Source organism: Dromiciops gliroides, chromosome 2 (genome assembly GCF_019393635.1).
Source record: "Dromiciops gliroides isolate mDroGli1 chromosome 2, mDroGli1.pri, whole genome shotgun sequence".
NCBI classification, from domain to species: domain Eukaryota; kingdom Metazoa; phylum Chordata; class Mammalia; order Microbiotheria; family Microbiotheriidae; genus Dromiciops; species Dromiciops gliroides.
The window spans coordinates 490,806,393-490,818,132 of NC_057862.1; positions in this window are offsets into that span (position 1 = coordinate 490,806,393).

The following is an 11,740-nucleotide window of genomic DNA, read 5'->3' on the forward strand; positions in this document are numbered from 1 at the left end:
CAAAAATGGTCATCTAGCTTTCTCTGAAGACTTCTAATGAGGAAAACCCTGTTAGAACCCACGGCCACTTGTTCTCCTTTAAGAAAACTCTCTCTCTTTGGTTTTTTTTTTTAAGTGAGTCAATTGGGGTTAAGTGACTTGCCCAGGGTCACACAGCTAGTAAGTGTTAAGTGTCTGAGGCTGGATTTGAACTCAGGTACTCCTGACTCCAGGACCAGTGCTCTATCCACTGTGCCACCTAGCTGCCCCAAGAAAACTCTTAATAATAGTTGGGAAACTTAATTTTTTTTACATTTGGCCAAAATTTGCCTCTGCAACTTCAACCTACCACTCTTACTTCTGCTCTTTGGGGCAAAACAGAAAAAGCCTTGCTATTTCCCAGAGGACAAACCTTTCAAATAGGTCTTGAAGACAGCATATCTCTCCTAAATCTTCTCTAATAATATGAGGGCCTGTAAACAGAGGTATCAATCACACAGCCCTCTGGCTTGCAACATTCCTTGAGTGCCAGTCTGAACCGATGAAAATAATTGGGAAATATTTAATGAAATAAATAAAATACACCTGAAATTAGATAATGTTAATCCCTTTGCAGGGCTCTTCCTATCCCATTTAGTGGCTCCTTCTATTTGAGCTTGACACCACTGTTATGGACTGTCTAGTCGAACTAATCTTCTGATATTACAGATGAGGAAACTAACGTCCAGGGAAGACTTTTCTCCCTGTGGCTTAAAAACTGAAGGATTTAGTGCACATCATTGATTGATGACAAATCTTTCTCTTCTGAGAGGTGCTTTTCTTTTTAAAAATTATTTTAAAAAAATTTTTCCATAAAAGTATTTTATTATTTTCCAGTTACATGTAGAGATAGTTTGCAACATTTGTTTTTATAAGATTTCTAGTTTCAATTTTTTCTCCCTCCCTCCCCAAGACAGCAAGTAATCCGATATTGGTTATATATGTACAATCACATCAAACATATTTCTGCATTAGTCATGCTGTGCAAGAAGAATTAGAGCAAAAAGGAAAAACCTCAAAAAAAGAAAAACAAAAAAAAATAGATATAGTATGGTTCAATCTGCATCTAGATTCCATAGTTCTTTTTTTCCCTGGATTTGGAGAGCATTTTCCATCATGAGTCCTTTGGAACTATCTTGGACCATTGTATTGCTGAGAAGAGTCAAGTCTATCACAGTTGATCAACACACAATGTTGTTGATACTGTGTACAATGTTCTCCTGGTTCTGTTCATCTTACTCAGCATCAGTTCATGTAAGTCCTCCCAGGTTTCTCTGAAATCCAGAGAGGTGCTTTTCTTTGACTCATTTGGGATAGTAATTTGGAATAGAATGTTTCAAGAAGGCAAACTTCTGAATTTATGGCATTACAGTTAGAAAAGATTTGTTTAAGAAGTATGGCTTCCAGTTAAATAAGTAGACAGTTTATAAACAGCTTTCAGAAAAAGGAATGCACATTATTAACAAAATAAATTGCTCCAAATAATTAATGAGAAAACTATAGTTTATTTATAAATAAAAACATCTCTGAAATTTTACCTCATGACCATCAAATCAACAATGATGATAAAAGATAGAAATTATCAACACTAAAGTACCCAGCACACTATTGGTGGAGCTGTAAATTGATCTAACTTTTTTTTTTTTTGGCAGGGCAATGAGGGTTAAGTGACTTGCCCAAGCTCACACAGATAATAAGTGTCAAGTGTCTGAGGTCAGCTTTGAACTCAGGTCCTCCTGAATCCAGGACCGGTGCTTTATCCACTGCGCCACCTAGCTGCCCACAATCTAACCATTTTATAAAACAACTTGGGATATACAAGAAAAGTCATTAATATGTTCATATCCTTTGATCTAGAATCCTACTACAAGGGATATATCCCATGGAAGTTAAAGACAGAGGGAAAGTTCTCCCAATAAACAAGATACTAATAGCAGTTTGGGGATAGCAAAAATATGGAAATAAAGTATATACCCATTGATTGGGTATGGCAGAAAAAATTATGGCATCTGATCATTAATAGAATATGACTGTGATATAAGAAATTACAAATATGATGAATACAGAGAAACATGACAAGATTTTTATGAACTGATACAGAGCAAAGTAAGCCGAGCTAGGAGAACAAAATATCCATGGGCCATAATAGTAGTTGAAAGCAAGATAAAAAGGTAGCAGAAATTAGGTCAATTACAATGACAAATTTTGACCCCTGGAACCAGAAGATAAAACACATCTCTATCCTCTCAGGAGAGAAGTGAAGGACTACAAATGAAATGCATTTGCTTTCTGATAAAGTTGCTTTGTGACCCAGTTTTCCTGAATTGTTTTTCTGTTCCAAGACAGGAATTAGATATATCTTAAAGTAATTGTGATATTATTTTCATTTAATTAATTAATTAATTAATTAATTTTTATTTGCAGATCAATGAGGGTTAAGTGACTTCCCCTGGGTCACACAGCTAGTTAAGTGTAAAGTGTATGAGGTCAAATTTGAACTCAGGTCCTCCTGAATCCAGGGCTGGTGCTTTATCCACTGCGCCACCTAGCTTCCTCCTGATATTATTTTTAAAAAACATAAAAAATAATGACAAGAAAAAGTAAGTTTGAAGACATCTCTTGAACATAGTCCCATTTCAATAATAGGTCTCCAGGAAATAGAGATGCTAGCTGACAACTCTATTCAAACCACAGGTGGTGTTAGCAATACTCTAAGGAGCTTTCCAAATAACAGAATTGATATGGAAATGGGAGAATGGGTGACATTTCTGAGTCTAATCACACTTAGAGATAGCAATGGATAGAGTGTTGGACCTGGAGTCAGGAAGACCTGAGTTCAAATCCAGCCCCAGATGCTTACTTACTGTGTGACCCTGGACAAGTCACTTAATCCTGTTTGCCCCCATTTCCTCATCTATAAAATGAACTGGAGAAGGAAATGGCAAACCACTCTATTATCTTTGCCAAGAAAACTCCAAATGGGATCACAAAGAGTGAAACAGTTGAACTAAATAACTAAAAACAACTGAACAAGAACAAAAAAATGAAAAAGACCACTAATAATATAAGTGAAAGAGAAATGCATAAATAGGTCATTTTGGCTAGCTTCTTGGCCAGATAAAAGGCTTATCTATACTTGAAGAGTCAGCTCAATTCCCAACTGTTCCATGAAGTCTTCCTTGGCCATTTTAGTCCTCATTAATCTTTCTGTCTCCTATTTTATAATCTGCGCCATACGATTTTGCTTTGGGTTACATTACCTTGTTTGCTTTTTTTTTTTCCTTCTGTTTTCCCAACTAGACTATAAATTTCTTGAGGGCAAAGAGCATGTAATTTCCTCACTCTGAGTCTTGGTTTCTTCACTTCTAAAATGAAAGCTAAACTAAATGTTCACTAAGGTGTTTTCCACCTCTGACATGAGTTCCAAGGTCCCTTCTAGTTCTAACATTCTATATTCTACACCCAGTTCTATGTCAATGTCACTCCATTAACCAATGACTCTGATCACCATTGCCTCTGACTTCCTTGGCCATACTCCTTTTTGTGTGTTGTCTTTCCCTGTTACAATGTGAGCTCCCTGAGGGCAAGGGCTGTCTTTCTTGCCTATTTTTGTATCCGTAGTGCTAAGTACAGTGCCTGACATCTCCCCCATTCATTGACTCTAAGCAGGTTTCTCACTCTAGCACCTTATTTCTATGTTCTCTGTTCTGAGGACCCATTTTATGACTCTATGAGAAGAATTCTTTTTGTTTTTGTTTTGTTTTGTTTTGTTTGCGGAGCAACAGGGGTTAAGTGACTTGCCCAGGGTCACACAGCTAGTAAGGGTCAAGTGTCTGAGGCCAGATTTAAACTCAGGTACTCCTGAATCCATGGACCTGTGCTTTAATCACTGCGCCACCTAGCCGCCCCCTTTTTTGTTTTTGTTTTTTTGTTTTGTATATGAGAAGAATTCTTAACCTGGGGATCATGAACTTTTAAAAATATTTTGTTAACTGTATTCAATATAATTGCAATCCCATGTACTTTTTTATGTACTTAAAAGCATGGTTCTGAGAAGGGGACCACAGGCATCACCAGACTGTCAGAAGAGTTCATAACACAAAAAAGATGAAGGTCCTCTGCTTTATGATTTAAAGTCTTTTCTAGCTCTAACATTCTATGTGCTTATGTCCATACATGTCTTTCCAGGCCTTTCTGAAATCATCCTGCTTTCTAATGATACTCACAGTGTTGAACATACGAAATGTTCAATATAGACTTAAGAGAATCACAGAAACTTAGATCTGGAAGAGGAAATTACAAGTCCCCTCTTCCATCTGAAGCAGAAATTTCCTTAAATCATTCCTAATAAGTGCTATAGGGCTACTGCTGGAACATGTTAAGTAACAAGAAACTCACTACATACCAACGCAATCCAGTTAATGTGGGACAACTTTTAATTCTAAGGAAATTTTCCTTTATATTGAGGAGTTGGAAGTGGAGATCAGCCTCACTTCTTTTTTTGTTCGTTTGGGGTTTTTTTTTGTGCTGGGCAATGAGGGTTAAATGACTTTTCCAGGGTCATACAGCTAGTAAGTATCAAGTGTCTGGCCAGATTTGAACTTAGGTCCTCCTGAATTCAGGGCCAGTATTTTATTCACTGCACCACCTAGCTGCCCCCATTTCCAATTAATTGTCTTTGTTCTGCCCTTTGGGGAAAAGTTGGGAGAATACATTTAATATTTTATAGCTAATGCTATGAATATTTCTGCATGACTTTCTGAAATGGATCCTGTCAAATAATTGATATTTAGTCCATAGTCTATTTCTTTTCTTTTTTTGGGGGGGGGTGAGGCAATTGGGGTTAAGTGACTTGCCCAGGGTCACACAGCTAGTAAGTGTTAAGTGTCTGAGTCTGGATTTGAACTCAGGTCCTCCTGACTCCAGGGCCAGTGCTCTATCCACTGCACCACCTAGCTGCCCCCATTGTCTATTTCTAAGAGACAAGTAGATAACCACAATGCTGCAATATGTGTTATAATAATGATAATAGTTAGCATTTATATCACACTTTTAAATTTGTGAAGTAATTTATATATATCTCATTTTATCTTCATAGCAACCCTAGGAGGAAGGTGCTATAATTATCCTCATTTTAAAGATGAGGATAAATCATGATACTTTGAGCAGGACTAGAGGTCAGAAAATTCAGCTCAACAAACATCTCTTAATAATGGGCTGCAAAGGAGGGGATTTAAAGTTGGGTGTCAACCACTTTCTGGAAAATCTAGAAATCTAGATGTCTCACATTCTTTTCCTGTGGCCTCACTTTAGATCTTAGCTTCCAGATCAGGCTCACATCATCTTAAACAATTGCAAAACAACTGACAGAAAGTCACACACTTATTTGTCCTGAATTTAACCTTTAGCAGCAAATCTTCCTTACATGGGATTAAATGAAAATTTATTTTTTATTTTAATCAATTTTTTTTTTTAGTGAGGCAATTGGGGTTAAGTGACTTGCCCAGGGTCACACAGCTAGTAAGTGTTAAGTGTCTGAGGCTGGATTTGAACTCAGGTACTCCTGACTCCAAGGCCGGTGTTCTATCCACTGCGCCACCTAACTGCCCTAAATGAAAATTTAAAAAGAAGCTGCCCATTAAGTTTTCTACTGCCTCAAGAAGGAGCCATCATAACTATTCACAATCATAGTACTTTGGAGATGAAATTGATTTTAGAGATCATTGGATTATTTTGTCCAATTCACTGGTATTTACAGAGTTGGAAACTGAGGGCTACAAAGGTTAAGTGCCTTGGTCGAGGTCATGTAGAAACCTAATGGCACTTGTATTTTCTCAATCCCACTTTACTACTGTGTAATATAAAGACTAATAGATCTATGATTATTGGACCTAGATTCAAATTGCAGCTATGCTGCTTACTAGATGCGTGACTCGGGGCAAATCATTTTTGTCTCTAAACTTGAGTTTCCCCATCTGTAAAATGAGGGAGTTGGGCTACATGACCTCCATATTCTAGTTCTAAATTCTCAGTAACTACATCAAAGTGTGAGACCTGAGATTTTGTTATTGCTCAGTTATTTTGGTAATGTACAAAGACCCATTTGGGGTTTTCTTTCTTTTTTTAATAATAAACATTTTTATTTATAGTTTTAGGTTCCAATTTTTATCCCTCTTTCCCTCCCTCCCCTCTCTCCTCCCTGAGGTGGCAAACAATCAGATATGATTATGTAAAACGTTATCATATTTGTCATTTTGTACAAAAAAATTTGATTAAAAGAAAAAATGAAAGAAAGTGGAAAATAGCATGCTTCAATCTGTTCCATCAATATCAGTTCTTTCTTTGGAGGTAGTATGTTTCATCAATAGTCCTTTGGGATTATCTTGGATCATTGTATTGAGGAGAACAGTCAAGTCATTCATAGTTCTTTGTCAAACAATACTGCAGTCAAAAAAAAAACAACCACAAAACCAAACCTGTTGTCTCTGTGTACAACATTCTGGTTCTGCTCACTTCTGCTCACTTCATCAGTTCATACAAGTCTTTCTAGGCCTTTCTGAAATCATCCTGCTTGTCATTTCTTATAGCACAATAATATTCCATCAGGGCAGCCAGGTGGCGCAGTAGATAAAGCACCAGCCCTGGATTCAGGAGTACCTGAGTTCAAATCCAGTCTCAGACACTTGACACTTACTAGCTGTGTGACCCTGGGCAAGTCACTTAACCCCCATTGCCCTGAAAAAAGACAAAAAAAAACACACAATAATATTCCATCACCATCATATACCACAGTTTGTTTAGCCATTCCCCAATTGATGGCTATTCCTTTGATTTCCAGTTCTCAGCCACCACAAAAAGAGCTGCTATAAATATTTTTGTACAAATAGGTCTTTCTCTCTTTTGGGGGATGTCTTTGGGATATAAACCTAGGGGTGGTACTTCTGGATCAAAGGGTATGCACAACTCTATAGCCCTTTGGGCATAGTTCCAAATTGCTTTCCAGAATGGTTGGATCTTTTTACAACTCCACCAACAGTGGATTATCATCCCAGCTTTCCCATTTGGGGTTTTCTTGGCAAAGATACTAAAGTGGTTTGCCATTTCCTTTTTCAGCTCATTTTAGAGATGAGGAAACTGAGAAAAACAAGGTTAAGTGATTTGCCCAGGGACACACCACTAGTCAGTGTCTAAAGCTAGATTTGAACCATGGAGATGAGTTTTCCTAACTCCAGGTCTAACACTCTATCCACTGTGCCACTTAGCTGCCCCAGTCTGGAGTTAAGTTGTTCTATTAATTTTCTCCTATTTGAGAATTTTGCTGTTAGAAGCAAAAATCACTAATAGTAAAGTCTTACTTTTTAAATGATGCCACAGTGAATATATTTAACATTTCACAGTACCTTGATAGGTAAAAGGGAGAAATTAGTATTTTCCATTTATTTATTCACAGGGTCAAGAAAGGTCAAATTATTTCTCCAAAGTCACAGGGTATCATTGAATCACCTGCTTTACAGTTCACGTGGAAGACCACACTTCTGTTCTCATGGAGTTTACTCACACAACCATTGCAGTGGTATTTGAAGGAAGAAGCCAGCACTTTGCTGAAGCAGGCAAAGTGAAGCCCATAGTAGGCATTCAAAGATATGACAGTAACAAAAGTAGTTGCTATGACCGACATAGATAACAATAGCTCACATTTCTGTAATGTTTTAAGGATTTAAAAGTGCTTTCATCACAACAACAGGATTATCTTGATTTTACAGATGATGGCACCAAGGCTCAGGGAGTAAGGCAGTCTATGTAATATAAAAGACCTCCAGATGGAAAAAAAGGTCTGCATTCTAATTTCATCCCCACAGTTACTGTGGTATCACCTTGGGCAGGCCAATTCATCTCTCTATACCCTAGTTTTCACACCTATAAAACTAAGGGGTTTGGACTAGATTAGGGAACACAAAACCATGTTTTCGAATGAGCTGGTAATCACCAAGGTATTCAATTCAATTTCAAATGAACAAATATTTGTTAAGTGTATGCAAGGCATTGTGCTTTATACTAAGGATACAAAGGTAGCTATATAACACATACCATGCTTTTAAGGATCTTATAATCTAATAGGTGAGAAAGACCTATGAAATTATGATACAAGGTAGTGTAAAATAAGTGAAAACTGCTAGGAGAAATTTATGAGAGAACACTTTCAACAGAGGGTCCGAATTATGAAACGGAGGAGTCAGAGAAGATACCCGAGGGAGGGTTTGAAGGAAGGGTCTTCAACAGACAGTTATGGGAGGGGAGTGGAGCTACTTAGTTCATTACAGAAACAGGGACGTCATGAGCAAAGTTACAGAGAGGAGGAAAACAAAAAGAAAACAGAGAATGACTAGCCTAGCTAGGTAGGATTTAGAATATGTGAAGGGGAATAAATTAGTTAGTCAACTAACAAGTCTTTATCAAGCACTTACTATGTGCCAGGCACTCACCTATGTGAGGTAGCTGAGTGGCTCAGAGGATAAGGCTTCCTGGAGTGAGGAAGACCTGAGTTAAAATCTAGTCTCAAGACACTAGCTTTGTGACCCTGGGCAAGTCACTTAAGCTCTGTTTGCTTTAATTCAATGAGAAGAAAATGGCAAAGCATTCCAATATCTTTGTTAAGAAAACCCCAATGACAACACTGGCATGCTATGGTCCACAGAGTCACGAAAAGTTGGACATGACTGAACAACATGTACCAGGCAATCTATTAAGCACTGGAGTTACAAAGAAAGGCAAAAATAGAATCCCTGCTCTCAAGGAGCTCACATTGTAATGGGGGAGACAGTGCGCAAATAATTATGTATGTACAAAATATGTAGAGTGTAACTGGAATGTAATTTCAGAGGAAAGGAACTAGAAAGTAAAGCGGAGGAGGGGAAATGGATTGTGGACACCACTGAATGTCAGAATGTGAAGTTTAGATTATATTCAGTAGGCAGTGGGGAGTCACAGAAGGTTTTTGAGTAGGGGAATAACGAACATAGTTGTTATTAAGTCATTTTAGTCATGTATGACTATCTGTGACACCATTTAGGGTTTTCTTGGCAAAGATACTAGAGTGATTTGCCATTTTCTTCTCCAGCTTATTTTACAGATGAGGAAACTGAGACAAAACAAGGTTAAGTGACTTGTTCAGCATCACATAGCTGGTAAGTGTCTTAAGCCATATTTGAATTCAGGTCCTCCTGACTCCAGGGCTGGTTCTCTATCCATTGTGCCACCTAAAGGCTGAGTACTGTATTTGCGATGGATTAGAGAGTAAATAGTCAAAAGGGCAGCTGGATTTTTAAAATTATTATTTTCTCCACCCGTTGAATGAATGAATAAAAAAGCATCTATTAAGCCCTTACTATGTATCCAATATTGTGATAAGTGGTGAAATAGACCTTGTCCTCTCAAGGGATGGGGGTTGTTAGAGATAATTTATATTATATTTTTAATTAAATTTTATTTTTTTAATTAGTAAAAATCAATTTCTCTCCTGGTTATCCCAACCCCCATTTAAAAAGAAAGAAAGGAAGGAAGGAAGGAAGAAAGAACACTTGTAAAATATGCACAGTCAAGCAAAACAAATTCTAGCACTGGCCATATTTTATTTTGTTTTATTTTTTGTTTTTTTGGTGAGGCAATTGGGGTTAAGTGACTTGCCTAGGGTCACACAGCTAGTAAGTGTAAAGTGTCTGAGGTCGGATTCGAACTCAGGTCCTCCTGAATCCGGGGCCAGTGCTTTATCCACTGAGCCACCTAGCTGCCCGTATTGGCCATATTTTAAAAAGTCTATTCTGAGGACCTGAGTTCAAATCCAGCCTCAGACACTTGACACTAGCTGTGTGACCCTGGGCAAGTCACTTAACCCTCATTGCCCTGCCCGAAAAAAAAAAGTCTATTCTGTACCTTGAGTCCATCACCACTCTGTCAGGGTGCGGAGAGCATGCTTCATCATTGATTCTTTGGAATCATGCTTGGTCAGAGTTCTTAAGCTGTCTAATTCTTTTGTTGTTTGGCTTTTTTTGTAGTATTGTTGTCATTGTATAACTTATTCTTGTTCTGCTATGTGTTCCCTGGCCACCAGTCCTCTCTATTAGACTGCTTGATACATCTTTTCCAGTAGTGGTAACAGATTTACTTACTAAGTGGAAGGCAAGAGATGAAAAGTTACAGTGAGGGAAGGAGAGAGCAAATACCCTGGGTCTGGATGGCTAGCTGAATGGGATATGAAGCATGGTATGGTCTGAAGTCAGGAGATACTAGACTTGTAAGTTTGCACTCAATCATCAAAACAGCTCAATTGAAAGGTGTCCCAAAACTGAGTGGATTAATTGCCCCAAAGACAATGAACATGATTTTTAAAGGTCTGATAGAAAGGATGTTGGTGTTTCACATGGAGAGAAGTGGGGACAATGGCAGCACAGATGGTGCCATGGTGTGGATGAGCAGCTTTTTTTTTTAAGTTTTATAACCAAAACAAAAGGAGTTTCCTTTTTTCTTTTTTTTTAAGATTATATGTGTTCCTAATTCATTGTTGGTGGAGCTGTGAACTGATCCAACCATTCTGGAGAGCAATTTGGAATTATGCCCAAAGGGCGATAAAGCTGTCCATACCCTTTGACCCAGCAATACCACTTTTAGGTCTTTTTCCCAAAGAAATCATGGAAAGGGGAAAGGGACCCACATGTACAAAAATATTTATAGCTGCTCTTTATGTGGTGGCAAGGAATTGGAAGTTGAGGGGGTGCCCATCAATTGGGGAATGGCTGGACAAGTTATGGTATATGAATACAATGGAATACTATTTTGCTATAAGAAATGATGAGCAGGAGGAGTTCAGAGAAACCTGGAGGGTCTTGTGTGAGCTGATGATGAGTGAGATGAGCAGAACCAGAAGAACACTGTACACAGTATCATCAACATTGAGTGTTGATCTACTGTGATGGACTATATTCTTCTTACCAATGCAATGGGACAGAAGAGTTCCAGGGAACTCATGATGGAAGAGGATCTCCAAATCCAAGAAAAAAAAAAAAAGAACTGTGGAGTATAGATGCTGAATGAACCATACTATTTCTTTTGGTTTTGGCGCTGTTGGTTTTTTTTCTATTTTAAGGTTTTTCATCATTGCTCTGATTTTTTCTCTTATAACAGGACTAATGCAGAAATAGGATTAATGTTATTATGTGTATATATGTATATGTGTGTATAAATATATCTATATCTATATGTATATAGATATATAGATATAACCTATATCAGATTATCTGCTGTCTAGGGAAGGGGGGAGGGAAGAGAGGGAGGGAGAAAAATCTGAAATTGTAAAGCTTGTATAAACAAAAGTTGAGAACTATCTTTACATGTAACGGAAAAAATAAAATACCTTATATGTAAAAAAAAAAAGATTATATGTGTTCAATCATGCAAAATATATTACCATATTAGTCATGTTGTGAAAGAAGACACAGACCCAAACGAAAAAAAGAACTGAAAAAATACAGAAAGTGAAAAATAGTATGCCTCAATCTCCAGTGACTCCATCAGTTCTTTTTCTGGAGGTGTATAGCCTTTTTCACCAAAAGTCTTGGAATTGTCTTGGATCATTGTATTCCTGAGAATAGCTAAATCATACACACTTGATAATCATGCAGTATTGCTATTACTCCTGGTTCTGATCACTTCACTTTGCTTCAGTTCA